Source organism: Eptesicus fuscus, chromosome 1 (genome assembly GCF_027574615.1).
Source record: "Eptesicus fuscus isolate TK198812 chromosome 1, DD_ASM_mEF_20220401, whole genome shotgun sequence".
Classification (NCBI taxonomy): domain Eukaryota; kingdom Metazoa; phylum Chordata; class Mammalia; order Chiroptera; family Vespertilionidae; genus Eptesicus; species Eptesicus fuscus.
The window spans coordinates 8,905,803-8,922,840 of NC_072473.1; the positions used below are offsets into that span (position 1 = coordinate 8,905,803).

The 17,038-nt window shown below is 40.5% G+C and overlaps 1 pseudogene; it reads right to left on the reverse strand.

Annotated features, from left to right (window-relative positions):
* Positions 1 to 9,118: 9,118 nt before the first annotated feature.
* Positions 9,119 to 10,134, reverse strand: LOC103298207 (poly(rC)-binding protein 2-like; annotated as a pseudogene).
* Positions 10,135 to 17,038: the final 6,904 nt, after the last annotated feature.

Below are 17,038 nucleotides of genomic sequence, written 5' to 3' on the forward strand. Positions count from 1 at the left end.
TATATTGGAAATTTCTCTTCATTGCTCTGTGCCTCTGTTTCTCTCTTTGTAGGATGGCATGTTAAATGGTCTGTTAAGAAAGGATTGGTGAGTGGGAAGATACATCATTCTCTTTTAAGTTCATTGTTCTATCTATCCCTTTACCAGTTTACTCATGAGTGCTTCTCCAGATGTCCTCCAAAATAGTGATGATGCTCATGACAACCTCACAGCTGTTACATATCCCTCACCTATTGATGACTCTATGACAGACACCCAAAGGATGCTTCTTTCTTTTTCCTTTTTATTCAATTTATTGGGATGATAGCCTATCTAATAAAGAGGGAATATGCTAATTGATCCTCACACCATTGCAAAGATGGCGGTGCCCACAGCCAATAAGGAGGGAATATGCTAATTGACTCCCCGCCCTCAAAGATGGCAGTGCCCACAGCCACAAGATGGTGGTGCCCAGTCCCCTCAGTCCTGCTGGGGCAGCAGGCGCAGCAGACACATGGCAAGGCTGGGCCCACCCCCAGGCAGGCCTGGCTGCTCCGCACACCTGCCTCCAGAGTTACCCAGTCTCCTCAGCCCCCCAGCCGTCCAGGGCCGGCCCGAGGCACAGGCAAGCCTCAGATGTCAGCTGCCCAGCCCCCCAGGGCCAGCCCAAGGTGCAGGCAAGCCTCCGGTGGCAGCTGCCCAGCTTCCCAGGGCCACCCGGGGCTCAGGTAACTAGGGCCGGCCGAGGCTTGTGCTGCTGGCAGTGGCAACAGCAGAGGTGTGATGGGGCATTGCTTTCCCCTGATTTCCAGGTCGCCTCCTGCCCCCTGAGGGCTCCTGGACTGTGAGAGGGGGCAGGCCGGGCTGAGGGACGCCCCCCTCCAGTGCATGAATTTTCATGCACCGGGTCTCTAGTTGTTTAATAAAATTATATAGGTTTCATGTATACAATTCTATAATACATCATCTCTATATTCTATTATGTGTTTACCATCCAAAGTCAAGTATCCTTCTGTCAGCATTTATCCTGTTTACCCTCTTCTACCTCCCCCACTCCCTTTCCCTTTAGTAATCACCATACTATTATCTGTGTCTATTAAGTTTTTTCCTTTTTTTGCTTAATCCCTTCACCTTTTTCACCCAGACCCCAAACCCTCTCCCCTCTGACAGCTGTCAGTCTGTTTTCTGTAACTATGAATCGGTTTCTATTTTGTTCATTAGATTCCATATAAAAGTGAAAACATATGGTATTTTTCTTTCTCTGACTGGCTTATTTCACTTAGCATAATACTCTGCACATCCACCCATGCTGTTGCAAAAGGTAAGATTTCCTTCTTTTTTACAGCTGCATAATATTCCATTGTATAAATGTACCACAGCTTTTTTATCCACTCATCTACTGATGGGCACTTGGGCTGCTGCCATATCTTGACTATTGTAAATAATGCTACAATGAACATAGGGGTGCATATATTATTTCAAATTGGTGTTTCAGGATTCTTGGGATATATTCCCAGAAGTGGGATCACTGGGTCAAAAGACAGTTCTGTTTTAATTTTTTTGAGGAAACTCCATACTATTTCCCACAGTGGCTACTCAGCAAAAGACTCAGGGTATACCAAGTCTAGCTGCACCTGCCATGTGGCTGAAGACCTTTGTGGTGGGTTAGAGGTCTCAGGAAATCATCAGGGTGAGGCCAGTAGAATTTAACAGGCCCAAACAGACCAAAGTTTGGCTGTGTAAAGGGAGGGCTCAGCACCAGTCAGGCATGCAAGAGAAAAATGACCCCCATCCTAGAGTCACACAAGTCAGTCACTGACCCAGGCAGCTGACTCCTCAGCAGGATGTAAACTCCACAGGGTAGGGTGACAAGGAGTTCAGAGGGTGGGGCTATTGCATTCCCTCAGACTGATCTCCTATGGAAGGGAGTACTCCATCCAAAAAAGATGACATCTGTGCTGTGGGAGAGGGACTCAGCACAGGGATCCTGGTGGTTGTCCCCTTAACTCTTTCTCCAGAGACACAAACCCTAGTCCATCTGGATTCTCAGCCTCCACATGTGGGTGCAGGGCCAACCCTTTTTGCTTCTGCACTCTTCCTAGCAGTATTTGTTATTTGTGTGTGCATGTTTTTGTGTTTTTTTTTTTAATCCTCATCCAAGGATATTTTTTCCATTGATTTTTTTTTTAGAGAGAGTGGAAGGAAGACAGGAGGGGGAGAGAGAAACACATCCATGTGAGAGAGACACATTGATTGGTTGCCTCCCATATGCCCCGAACCAGGGCCGGGGATTGAATCTGCAACTGAGGTATGTGCCCTTGACTGGGAATTGAACCCATGACCCTTCAGTCTGCAGGCCTACGCTCTAACTGTTGAGCCAAACCAGCCAGGGCCCTTATTAGCAATCTTGATGTGGCTGATTCTGTAAATCCTTAGCTATAATACTTCTGTTCAGCTAACCTTCAGTTGGTTATTCAGGTTGATTATTCTATATTTTAGTTGTAATTCTAGTTTGGTCATGGGAAGAGTGAGTGTAGCTTCTTCTTCCTCCACTGTCATTTTGGATCCTCTACAAGGATGCTGCTAATTAACAGAGCTCTCTTAATGGCCACCCAGGGGTCAGGTCCTGGGCTGGGGGCACAGTAGTGAATAAGAGAGACCTGGATCTTTCCCTCATGAGGTCTACCTGAGCTTAAGCTCTGTATCTTCGTATATCTAGGATGTATGCAACCAGCCAAGTTAATTTTGACACCAAACAGCTAGAGGCTCCATAAGAACCCCTTCCCTCTTATTTTTGGGGAGATTTAAAGTGCAGGGTTCCAGCCAATCAGAGATCTTCTTCTGGCTTCTTACCAACTACCTCTACCACCCACAGGCTCTCTAACTTGAGCCAAATGACACAAAATAAGTAGACAAGCACTGTCCAATATAACTTTCTGCAATTATGAAAATATTCTAAATTTGTGCTTTCCAGTATGAAGGCACTAGCCACAGGTGGCTACTGAGCACTTGAAATATGGATAGTCAGAATTGGGATGTGTTGTAAGTGGAAAATTTCAAAGCTATGGTACAAAAAATGCAAACTATCTCAGTAATAATTTTTATGTTGATTACATGTTAAAAATATAATAGTTCAAATATATTGGGTTAAATAAAATATGCTACTAAAATCAATTTCATGTTTCATTTTATTTTTTAAATATATTTCTACACATATACACATACACACACACACACACACACATATATATATATATATATATATATATATATATATATATGCTTTGCATTATATTTGTATTGGACAATGCTATTCTAAACCTTGGTTTTCTTATCTGGAAAATGAGGGGGATAGGCCAGAGATTGGTAAGATGCACTCATCTCCTCCCATACCTGATTCATTGTGATTGACTACCCAGCAATATGAACCATAACCAAGTTAATGCAGTAGGCACTATCAGTGTCCCATTCACATTCCCTTAGCAATTACCATTCTACTACATGCTGAAGGCATCTTACTTCATGCACCTATAGCTCTTCCCCTTAGGGTTCTCTATCAATCTCCAGGAGCAGAGGCCAATAATGCATCCAGGAATAGCCCTTAGCTACTGATGGATGGGAGTTGGAGGATAAATACTCTAAGTTTCCATGCTCCTCATGTGGCACACTAAGGTGTGTTCTACACAGTTCCTATAGTTCCCTAGCAGATTGAACCTCAATACCTACAATGGTACCCTGCTCAATAATAGTTTTTATTGGCTTTCTTCCCTTCCCTATCTCAGTTCCTCATTCCCCTAAGTGTTTTACTGGGATCATCTCCTAAGAAAACTACTACACTTGTTTCAGAGTCTGCATCTGGGTGAGTATAACTTATAGTAGTCAATTATTAGCCCTATAAGGTAATATTTAAAGGCACTGTCCAAGAGCTTTTCAATGGCTTCTCCTATTTTATCAGCTCATCGGAATCTCTGGCACATTAACCAACAAGTAGATGCTTAATGTTGTTCTTAGTTTGTCCCATCCCACAGAACTGCAGATATAACTACTTGGCACTCTCTCTCTTTGCCTTCCCAAACACAGTACTTCACATGAATTGGCGCTTTCAGCTACATTTTTTTCTACATTAATGATTTCTATTTTAATACTAGTTTCCAACCTCAATTTTCATCAGACTGAGCTCCTGGTTTCATTTCCTCCTAATTGCAATAAGATGCCCAGAACATCTTAGGCATGATGGGTCCTGGGTGGGTGTAAATTGTTTGCTGCTGTTGAAGACACTCTGGGAGGGAACCTTCTGGGATATAACAGGAAGTTGTTCCAGATGTCAGAAATTCAATGCCAAAAATAAAAATAAGCTGCCTTTACTAAACTGATCAGGGCCTGGCATTTCAGAAATAGGAGAGCCTCTAGGATGAGCCAAATCTGAAATCTCTGGAAATGGTTCAGAGATACAACAAATATATGGCTTAGGAGTGTTCTGGAAGCTAGAAGATGGATTGTGGACATTTAAGGAATCATTTTCTCATGTCACATCAGGAATTAGAATCTTAGAAGAGCAGGAAGGGATCTTGGGACTTCTCTTATCCACCATCTACCCTCTAATCTTATGGGTTAGAAACAATGAGTCCCAGAGAGATGAAATAATGCGTCTATAGACATACAGATAATGAGCTGAATTTAAAAACAGGTTCAAAGCTTTTTCCATAACCTTGGAACACCACCCCTAGTCTTTGTGCAGGAAAGTCAGTGATTCCAGACCAGAAACCATTCCTCCCATCCTCATCACCAGGGAGGACTAGAGAGTCAGGACAGCCAAGGGAAAGACCAGAATCCTCAGAGGTGTTTCTTGGCTGCACAAGACAATGGGAACCACATCTGGTAGCTCTCCATGAGGGATTACCAAGGGTTTATCTAGAGGGCTGGCATGTGAAATAGACTGCACTGAAAATTAATCCAACTGCTGAAGCAGCATAAGAGCTGGAAGAGTATTTTTGGCATACCTCATGGCTTTGGGCTCTGAATCAGTTGTAGACTTGGGCTCTGCTCTGAAGCTATTTATGATTGAAACAGTGAAGACAAGGCAGACAGTGAACCAATTTGAGATATATATATAAATGTGGTTACTAAGTTTATTTCAGCAAATGTTTGGTTGAAGTCTGGAATGTCTTCCTCCTCCCATTCCTGGAATTCTGCAGTAATTCCATGAATATTAATTGTATCTTATCACAACAATCATAAGTTCTTTAGGGATAGAGATCATATTTTCATTATTTTATTCATTCAATAAATTTATTAAATACCTTCTATGAGTCACTAGGGATGGGACAGAAAGAAAATGTTGCCTTTACAAAGGTATGTGTGTGTCCATATATATGGGGGGGAGGCAAGAAAAGAGTGACTACTTAGCCTAATTTTCTTTTATTCCTTGGTGTAAAACTACTTTTACATGAGCAAATGAATTAAATTGCAACTCTTTCGTACAAAGCAGTGAACAAGGAATTGAGCCAGACACTGAAAATTACTTCAATTTTGTAATGTTTTCTTTTGAATGTTTGCTCTTTCTGAATGACCAGCATCACAGCCCTATATACTCAGTGCAAGTTAACTTCAGTTGTCAGTTTTCTTAAATAGTTAACTCCTCCCCATCCCCATTTATTACATTTTCTTCTATTTTAAAGCAGTTGAAAGTGATAGTCTCTGAAAGGGATTATGTGGGTTAATTAGCATTTAAAAGCCCTTTTATTTAGTCAGTATTTAAAAATATCTAAATACCACCCCACTCTCTATTCCTCTCCCCATTTTGTGAATGGGAAAGTGAGATGAAAAACTCCAGCTATATGAGAATGCCTGAGACTGAACCCAGCCAGCCCATTCCCCTATCAGATTTGGAAATCATGTCTTTAGTATCGGGTTGCTTGTGAAATCTTTGTCAAACCTCTTTTTGTACACGCTCATAAATAATACTTCCCAGAGTATCAGTAATAGTCACAAGACACAGTTGATGAATTTCAATGACTGAACTGCCTTGGAGAAAATGAATGGACTGTTAATAGGATCTCTCTTAAATAATAGCTAAATTATTAAACTGTAGTGTGGTGGGTGTCACTTCCTTAGTGTGGCAAATTAGATTTGAAGGTGCCAGTGTGAATGTCTCAGGAATATTACATTGCACAGCCCTTTGGAAAGATTTTATTTTCTGTTTAGGAACTTAAAAAAACCTTTATTGTTAAAAATATTACATATGTCTCCTTTTCCCTCACTGACCTCTCCTGCCCGCTCCCGCCTCTCAGCACATGCCCTCAACCCCCTACTGTCTGTGTCCATTGGTTATGCTTATATGCATGCATACAAGTCCTTTGGTTATCTCTTACCCCCCTCCCACCTTCCCCTGCCTGCCCTCTGAGATTTGACATCTGTTTGATGCTTCTATGTCTCTGTATCTATTTTTGTTCATCAGATTATGTTGTTCATTATAGTCCACAAATGAGTGAGACCATGTGATATTTATCTTCCTCTGACTGGCTTATTTCACATAATGCTTTCCAGGTCCAGCCATGCTGTTGCAAATGGTAAGAGTTTTTTCTTTTTTACAGCAGCACAGTATTCCACTGTGTGGATGTACCACAGTTTTCTAAGCCATTCATTTACTGACTAGAGGTCTGGTGCATGAAATTCTTGCACGGGGGTCGGGGAGCTGTCCCTCAGCCCAACCTTAACCCTCTCCAATTTGGCAGTCGGACATCCCTCTCAAAATCTGGGACTGCTGGCTCCCAACCGCTTGCCTGCCTGCCAGCCTGATCACCCCCTAACCACTCCCTTGCCAGCCTGATCGACGCCTAACTGCTCCCCTGCCGACCTGGTCACCCCCAAGTGCCCTCCCCTGCCAGCCTGGTCACCCCTAAGTACTCTCCCCTGCCGGCCTGATTGCCCCTAACAGCCTCTGCCTCAGCCCCTGCCACCATGGCTTTGTCCGGAAGGACGTCCGGATGGATGTCCGAAAGATGTCTGGTCTAATTAGCATATTACCCTTTTATTAATATAGATGGGCACGTAGGCTATTTCCAAATCTTAGCTATTGTAAATTGTGCTGCTATGAACATCGGGGTGCATATATCCTTTCTGATTGGTGTTTCTGATTCTTGGGCTATATTCCTAGAAGTGGGATTACTGTGTCATATGGGAGTTCCATTTTTAATTTTATGAGGAAACTCCAAACTGTTTTCCACAGTGGCTGTACCAGTCTGCATTCCCACCAGCAGTGCAAGAGGATTCCTTTATCTCCACATCTTCGCCAGCACTTGTCCTTTATTGATTTGTTGATGACAGCCATTCTGACAGGTGTAAGGTGATACCTTATTGTCATTTTGATTTGCATTTCTCAGATGATTAGTGACTTTGAGCATTTTTCTCATATGTCTCTTGGCCTTCTGTATGTCCACTTTCAAAAATGTCTATTTAAGTCCTTTGCCCATATTTTTTATTGGATTGTTTATCTTCATTTTGTTTGGGAAGATTTTAAACATTTCTATACGTTTCCATAGTTTTCAGCCGTCTCTCCTATACCAGAGCTCATGCTTATTTCTACTTTTCATTGGCTTTTATTAGTAGAGGGTGTAGCAGACAGTATTGATATTCTGACACATCCCCTTGGTATCCACCTCCATGCCAAAGACTCTTTCCTGCAAACACCTGCACTGCCTTTTCTAGCCCTGGGGGCATCTGGGCCCACCTTCGGGGAAAGCCTAAAGTGCTGGAAACTAATCCCGCCCTGGCTGTTCTCATATAATGATGGCTGTGAATTTGTGGATAAATACTCAGCTGCTTCACCTCTCCATCGGAGCAACGAAGAGGTATGGTAACTCTGGGGTATGGGACAACAGTGGGCTCTGGGAGTTTCCCAGTAGGACTGAGCTCCAGTGACCCCCAGGGTTTTATAACGTTCCCTTTGTTGGCTGTCTTCCATTTCTGTCTCAATTTCCCTACTGGTGTTTCCTAAAATTACTACCCAAAGAAATGACTTGCACTCAAATCTTGCTGTTAGGTTCTTCTTCTAAGCCCCTATCCGATAGGGGCTTAATCACAAGGAACAACAACAGCTTGTAATTATTGGAATCAAGAGTCTAGGTCAGTGGTCGGCAAACTCATTAGTCAACAGAGCGGCAAACCGCAGCTTGCGAGCCGCAGTTTGCCGACCACTATTCTAGGGTAACCCACACCAAGACAGAAAGTGAATATGAAGATTTTTCCTCACCAATTATCATGTAGCAAAGGCAATATTTTATAATTCACTTTCACAGAACAACTTTGCCAAGTCCCTTGCTTGCTCTTACCAGATGGCTGCATGTTACTCTGGGAAAGCTATGAACTTTGGGCTTAGGTTTGATCTTGAGTTCACTAGCTGTTCAACTTGTGTGACCTCGCTACTAGTAAAGTTATTTTGCCTCAGTAAACCTCAGTTTCCCCACTTATAAAGAGGGATAATAATACCACCCTCCAGAATTGTTAAGAGGATTAACTACATAATGTATGTCAACAGCTCAGTACAAAGCTTGGCATATAGTAGCAAACCAATAAATGTCAGTTATTTGACCACTGATGGGTTGCTCCACAGTCTTTACCAGTAGAATGTAATGTTCTTGTCCTTATAACTTTTGTCAGGAGAAAATAAAGCAAATAAATACCCAGGGCAAGACTATATCAAGATTCCAAGCTTCATGTGATTGCAAAACTATAGTAAAAATAACTATGAGGGAAACCTTATTTGGCTAAAAAAAAAAATTTCCAGCCTACTTGTTAATTTTTTTTTTTGAAAAATTTCTGATGTTCTAAAACTAAACTGAATTGTATTAGTATTCCACCCTTGTAGTTCTATGACAAACAAAAGAGTTATAATAAGCAAAAAACAACCAAAATAAAATAAAACAGGGAGAAGTGTATAAAACTATGTAACTCAGCTCTAATAGCTGAACGGAGAAGGACTTAAAATAATTTAAAAATCATAAGTGGATGATCAAGTATAAAGAAATGAAAACTTTGCAGACTATTTAAAACCTAAAATAACTGACTATTCAGAAACTATACAGATGGATCAAGGATGGTGAATAGTCAACAAACTTTATAGATGAATTTGCATGTTTTTTTAGCTGCTCTCCATGCCACCCAGCTCTGAGGAAAGCCTGACAGATATTGAACCAGGCTAATGCTGGCAGCAGATCCAATGATGGTAACCTGCTTATCACTAGATCCTTCCTACTGGGTTTGCAGTTTTGATCTGTGTCCTAGACATCTGGTAGATCTTACTGATTTTGGCACTCTAATTCCCCGTTATGCAGCCATTTAAAATGGTGAGTTCACAAATAGTCTTGGTAGATGCATCCAAGCTTGCCCAATAGCCTTTCACTTCCGGAGAGTGGGTTCAATGTCATTGAATACAGGGTTGTCATGCATTATAGAAAAACAAGACCTTTGCATTGCCCACAGGGGCAGTTTGATCAAATGTGGTGGTGGAATGGCATACTGTCCTTGAATGGTATAGGCTTCCAGAGGGAGTCTCTTCAGGTCAGTGTTGAGGCACATGTATGGGGTGGTGTGGGCAAAGCTCACACATTGCTGCCTATTCTGTACTTGTCCTGACCACCTGCAAAGATGACCAGAGAGTTGAATGGCCTTCAGGGTCAGGGTGACTCCAACATGACCAGACTGGTATGTTTAACACACTAACTGATAGATTTTGAATGCCAGCAGTTGTAATGGCCTGCTTAGTTCAGTTGGGAAGCATATGCCCTGCCACCTGGACCTGAGACCCTATACTCTCTCATCAGATATCCTTGATGTTGAAATCACCTTTCCCATTGAGAGAGCCATACTGATAAGCAGTGACCACCAGCTCAGGGGTGACAGGGTCTACTGGAAGCTGTGCTGTTGTGCTGCTGTCCTCGTCCAGTTTGTCAGTAACCATAGCAAAGGCTTTAAAGATGGCGTTCGTGCATCTAGCCAAAGTGGTAACTCAGCAGAATTCCCTTCTCAGATGTTGACATGCGCACCTCTCTCCCCACACAGCATCTTAACTGATCCTCCTTTCTTTCTGATAATACTGTCAACTTTCTTTCCATGTGTAAGAAGCTGGGTAAAGACATTTAATTCACCTTCAATCATACCCTCCACCCCCCTGCAAATCCCCTGCCACCTCCCAGCTAATCCCTATTGTTCTTCCTCTGGCCTTCAGCCATTCCCCTTCCCACCCACTCCCCTTTTCTTCGGAGCCTTCAGTTTTTGGTTTTCACTACTACCAGTGACCAAAGACTTGAACATTTAAAATCCAGCTTTCCAGACATGGGGATAGGTGTGATTATTAAAGGAGACACACAAAGCACTGAGCATAAAGGGAAAGCAATTGATATATTTGATTAGATTTAAATGAAGAACTTAAAGCAAGCCTTAGAGTGAGAAAAGACATTTGCAACTCTTACACCGAACAAAGGACTTTTATTTAGAATAAAGGACTCCTATAAATTAAGAAACAGAAACTCTGTAGAGAAATGAGCAAAAGGCTTGAACAAGAACTGTATAAAAGAGGATATCCAAGTGATCAGTAAACATAATAAAATATGCTCAATCATTATTAATCAGAGAAATATAAATTTAATTCTCCAGTATACATTGAATAGACTGGAAAAAATGAAAACATCTGACATTACCAAGTATAATCTAGGGTGTGGAGCAACTGGAACTCTCATATTCTGTTGGTAGCAGTATCAATTGGCACCCTCGATTTAGGAAAGAGTTTGACATTATCTGTTTTAATTGAAGATACTTATATCCTATGCCCCTCCAATACATACTATATAATTCCATTTATATAGCTTTCAGAAACAGACAAAACAAGTCTTTATTTTAGGTATGCATACTTAGGTGGCAAAATGATAAAACAGTGCAAGGGAGTTATTACTATAAAGTCAGGGAAATGGTTACCTCTGGGGAGGAGGAAGGAATTTGTAATGGGCAAGGAGTACACAGGGGTCTAGTGAAGGGTTGGAAGTGTTCTATTTCTTGACCAGGGGGGGGTAGTTACAAGAGTGTTTGGTCTAAAATAATTCATTATGCTGCATGTTTGTGCTTCATGTACTTTTCCATATGTGTGCTGTATTTCATTAAAAGAAAGTTAAAAAAACTTTCTCAAAGTGTTCTCTGAGAAACATTAGTTTTTGAGATTTTAAATGTTACTAACAAAAAGGGTTCCATGGTGAAATACATTGCAGCACTGGAATAAATGAACAGGTCTTTAATAGGTCAAGGTACATTGTTAAATTCCAAGAGAGGTCAAGAGTATGCAATGATTTATGTGACCACAGAACACTTTTCCTAAGGACTGTCTTTTGGAGCATATGCTTAGGAAAAATAGATGAAAAAAAAAATAAAGTAAGTCCCAGTTTCATGAGCCAGTTGATCTGGTCCAACTGAGGGCTTTAAGAACTTTATGCAAAGCATGGAATGCAAAGATGCAAGCAAACGAAGTTTTAGGTGGTGCTGACCTGGAGGCCATCACTATTTTTCAAATCCTCATAATTTCAAGTTTCTACTCAACTGATCCTAAACACTGAATAGTGAGTGGTCAGCCCATACCCATTCCCATACTCTCTGGCTATATTTGTTCCAGTTTTCATAGTCACTATGTTGACAATTGTGTATCTGTGGACAGATGAACCACCCCAAATTCGCTCACTTCTTGTTTTATGTCGTCAGTTACAGCTGTCAAAAGCAAAAGCATTCTGATGGGATCCAACATCTGCCCCAATGCTGGTGCTATAACTCTGCTATCACTGGGACATCATGTCTTTTAGCTTTCACTGTATAACAAATTGCCCCCAAACCTAGTAGATTAAAACAACCACTATTCTGTGCTCTGGAAATATGGACTGGGCTCAGATGGATGAGCCTTCTACTGGTCTCAACTGGATGTCACTCATGTGTCTATGGACATCTGCTAGGATATCAGCTGACTGTTAGCTAAGGCAGTCATATGAGGTCCAGCCATGAATTTTTCTCACCATCCATCGGGCAGCCCAGGATGGGCTTGTTCACATGGCAACTATAACAAGAGTCCTAAGAGGAGCAAGAGAGGAATAGCCCCAAAGTGCAAGTGCTTTTCAAATCTTTGCTTGCATCACATTTGTTATTGTCCTTTTGGTCAACAGATTGCATGGCTAAGTCTAGAGTCAGTATAGAAGGAGACTACACAAGGGTGTGGATATAGGGAGACTTGAATGAATTGGGAACCATTTATTACTGCATCAATCTGCCAAAGGTTCTTCTGGCATCATAGCCATTTGTTATCAAACTATCTCTAAAATTGTATTGACTTATGATATCTCTGATATCAGTCAAATTTACTGCCGAGTTGATTTTTAAAAACCAACCTATTCAATAGTCTTTTAAAGGAATAATCCAAGTAGGAAAGACTGATTAACATACAGATCTATTACATTTCAAAGATATGATGAAATGCAAACAATTTCCCCCAAGAAAAGTGTGCAAGATGATTATTCAAGAAGAAATTTAATTATAACCTAAAATGGCAGAGGGATTCTAGCAGACAGGGATTTACTTTAGATTACATTATTACAGAAATACAAAAACTATGACATTTCATTTAGTTTCATTTGTTTTTGTTTAACAAAATCTGTTTGTTGTTTTTTTCAACATGACTGTGTCTTGTTTACAGTTTGACTGTTGCATATGTCAAATTATCTAAGACTGGACATATTAACCTGTCTGTTGGAAGAGAAGTCTGTCATGTGGGTAATTATGGCTGTGGGAGACAATAATGAAATGGCAGAACAGGCCCAGACCTGCTTTCTGTTGTCTTCAGCCATTGACAGTCTATGGCTGTGACCATGCTGAGTTGGAAAGGGACTCATGTCTCCAAGTCACAACAGTACTTGAAGGTAATTTTTCTCAGAAATGGCAAACCAAGGATCATCATGTGGGATTACCAATTTTTATTTCATTTGACCACCTAGGGCCGTGGTTGGCAAACTGTGGCTTGCGAGCCACATGCAGCTCTTTGGCCCCTTGAGTGTGGCTCTTCCACAAAATACCACGGCCTGGGCGAGTCTATTTTGAAGTGGAGTTAGAAGAAGTTTAAGTTTAAAAAATTTGGCTCTCAAAAGAAACTTCAATCATTGTACTGTTGATATTTGGCTCTGTTGACTAATGAGTTTGCCGACCACTGACCTAGGGCCACCTTCTTGTACTGATTTTACACTATTAAGACCACAAGGAAGGACTGTCACCAAGAATTTTACTGTCTGGGTTCTGACATTCCATGGTAAAGATCTCCTATTCTTTTGCTTTGGATGATTTTGAAGTCCATAGATAATTTAGAATTTGATGAGGTTATAGTTTCTAAACTTTGTGTTGATAAGTTGAAATGATTATGATGATGATGATAGAGAGTAGCAGCTGTTACCCAGTTCTTGACAAGACTCATATCATTTAATCTTCACAACACTCTTATTTCTATTTGACACAGGAAAAACCAGTGGATTCGAAATTAACTTACTTGCCCAAGGACCCACAACTTGTAAATGGTGGCACCAGGATTTGAATCCAGGTCTAATCTGACTCTAAATGTAAATATAAAATGTAAGTGCCACTCTCAACTTCTCAGCCTCCTTTTGAGAACTTTCTGGGTATGTCTGACCATCATTATCATCAACATCATCTACACTTTTGTTGAGCATTCTTTCGCTGTTTGTAGTATATGCAGAACTGTGCTGGAAGTGTGGCATAAAAATGCCTCTTGCGCAATAAAATGTGGAATAAACAACTTTATAAATAGCTATCTCTAGTTGGTGGTCTTGGTAAAGATGGAAAGCCATCTATATTATAAAAGGCCAGTGGCTATAATGCCAGAACAACCAAACGACTGGTCACCAGGAGGTGCATGGAGCACCTTTCGGTCCCTCCCCCACGGCCCACAGGCTCCAATTGCAGCAAGGCTGGTGGCTGGCAGGGGTGTGGGGCGGCAGGCGGGTGCAGCGAGGTGTGCACAGGTGGGCAGGGCTGCACGATTTCTTGTGCTGGGCCTCTAGTACATTCTAAGAACCTTGTCAATTAACAACCTGCTTTTAGTTAGAGATTTAACACCCTCCACATCTCTCAACAAATCCTGATAAGAGAGTTACTAACAAGCAGCAACATGGAATAATTAGAGCCCTAGCACATCTTCTCCACCACATCTACCCCAACATTTTATTGATGAAATTGTATAAAGTTAGGAAACCCAAGAGAGAGTAGGGAGTGTCCTGGATATCTCATAACTGTAACTTTAAGATACCACATCTTCAGAAACGATCTTTCATATTTACATATAGTTTGTTTCTGTTTTCTACTGGTTAAAAGCAAAGACTCAGGAAACAGACTGCATGGGATCAAGTATAGAGCTACTATTTTACTAGCTGTGTGACCTTGGACAAGTTAATAAACCATTCTGGCTCTCAATTTTCTCAACTGGAAAAAGGCTATGATAACAGTATTTTTTGCAATTGAATTATTATGAAGATTAAGATAATATATGTAACCGAAACCGGTTTGGCTCAGTGGATAGAGCATCGGCCTGTGGACTCAAGGGTCCCGGGTTCGATTCCGGTCAAGGGCATGTACCTTGGTTTCGGGCACATCCCCAGTAGGGGGTGTGCAAGAGGCAGCTGATCAATGTTTCTAACTCTCTATCCCTCTCTCTTCCTCTCTGTAAAAAAGCAATAAAATATATTTTTTAAAAAAAGATAATATATGTAAAACACATAATGTCTGGCATGTAGTAAGTGCCATTTAAATGTTAACTATTAAAATTATTATTTTGTTAAATTAAATTAGGTAGAGGTTTTCATTTTTTACTTTAAAAACTAATTTAAAATTTTTAAATAAAGCAATTTTTTCTGATTTCAAAAATAATGTATTTTTTTTAAGTTTAGAAAATGCAGAGTTATAAAACATTTGCTTTTGAACTTTAAAGCATCCAAATTCTACTAACTGAATTTATATATCAAATCATCCAGAACTTAGTGGCTTGAAACAGTAATCAATTATTGCTTTATAATTCTGTGGGTTGGCAGGTTAGGCTCAGCATATCTCTGTACCCTTCTGGAGGCTTGGCTGGGGCTGGATGGTTGAGCATGGCCTCACTCACAGCTGGAAGTTGGCAGGCTGTTGGCCAAGGCACCCTAGTTTTCCTCTACGTGGCAGGTTCTTTAGTTGCTGGACAATAGGCTATTCACCTGTTCACATGATGGTCTCAGGGTTCCAAGTGCAACAAGAAGCAAAGCACCAAAGCCCAAGCATTTTTCAGGCCTCTGCCAGTGCCACATCTGCTAATGTCCTATTGGCCAAACAAGTCACATGGTTAAGCACCGATTCAAGGTGTCAATAGACAGATTTCATCTTTTGATCTGAACAGAGCCAAAGTCACATTCCAAAGGTACAGGCTACAGAGATAGATATCATTTGTGGCTTTTTTTTGCAATTTGACACATAAATACTGTTAAATTTACATATGCATATAAAATATGTGTATGTGTATGTATGCATATGTATATATATTTATACATACAAATACAATAAAAAATAAATATAAAAAAAGAAATCATCTGACTATGATATTTTGTAACTCCCCCCCTTAATTACATACTGGGGGCATTTTAATGTCTTCATTTTAAGATATGCAAAATATTACATTGTATGGATTTACTAGAACCATGACACATTTAACAAGTCACTTGTAGGACTTTTAGTTTGTTTTCCAATTTTGCAATAACCTTCTGAATATGTAGACTTTTATACATTTTTTTCTTTAGTTCCTTTGTGTACATATTTTAAGCTCTGACATATTGTAAGAATACTCTACAGAAATATTGTATCCAGAGATGATATTCAAAATATTCAATAGCAGAATGAATACTGACCTTAGCATAGAGCAGAATCCTGAGGGTAATCTTTTTATTGCTGGATTCAGAAGTTCAGGTCACAGGGAAGAGGGCCAAGAAGCTGGGGTAGTAGATAGTACTCAAAAGTACTAGTGGTAGGATAACTGTTATTTACCTTTATTTACTGAGTATCCACCATAAAGAATTATGGGGGAATATGTTTCCCATCACCCTCTCCAACTATAGATATTCCAACTATGTTGTATCTATCTTCTTTTTTTAAGCCTCACCCAAGGATGTTTATTGATTTTTTGACAGAGAGAGAGAGAGAGAGAGAGAGAGAGAGAGAGAGAGAGAGATCAGTTGCCTCCCATACGTGCCCCAACAGGGGATCAAACCCACAACCTAGGTACATGCCCTGACTGGGGATTGAACCCACCAACTTTTGGTGTACAGGACAAGGCTCAAACCAATGGAGCCACCTGACCAGGAATCAAACCCGTGACCTTCTGGTTCATAGGTTGATGCTCAACCACTGAGCTATACTGGCTGGGCATAACTGATAGTTTTATATAATTTAAAATATTTCATATGGTCAAATATTTCAAACTTTTTCTTGATGGATTTTGTCTCTAATATCATTCTCAGATGTCCCCTATCTAAAGGATATAAAAGTGTTCACATATTTTCAGAATTTCCTGTATTAACAAAATATACATGTTTAGGCCCCAACGCAGACTTACTGAATCAGAATTTCTATAAAGATGTTTATGCTTTTAAAATATACACAAACTTCCCTGGCCGGGTGGCTCAGTTGATTAGAGCATTGTCCCATACACCAAAAAGGTTGTGGGTTCAATTCCCGGTTGGAGCACATACCTAGGTTACAGGTTAGATTTCCAGTCAGGGCATATACAGGATCTATGCTTCTCTCTCACATAGATGTCTCTTTCTCTCTCTGAAATAAATAAAAACATATCCTTGGGTGAGGATAAAAAAAATACACAAACTTACAGTCCAGGAGTATTGGTAAATACACACATTTATCTCTTCTTACTTTTCAAAGTACATGGAATTGACTGAAGAAATATTAAATTAAGAATATATCTACAAAATCAATTCCAGAGGGTTAAAAA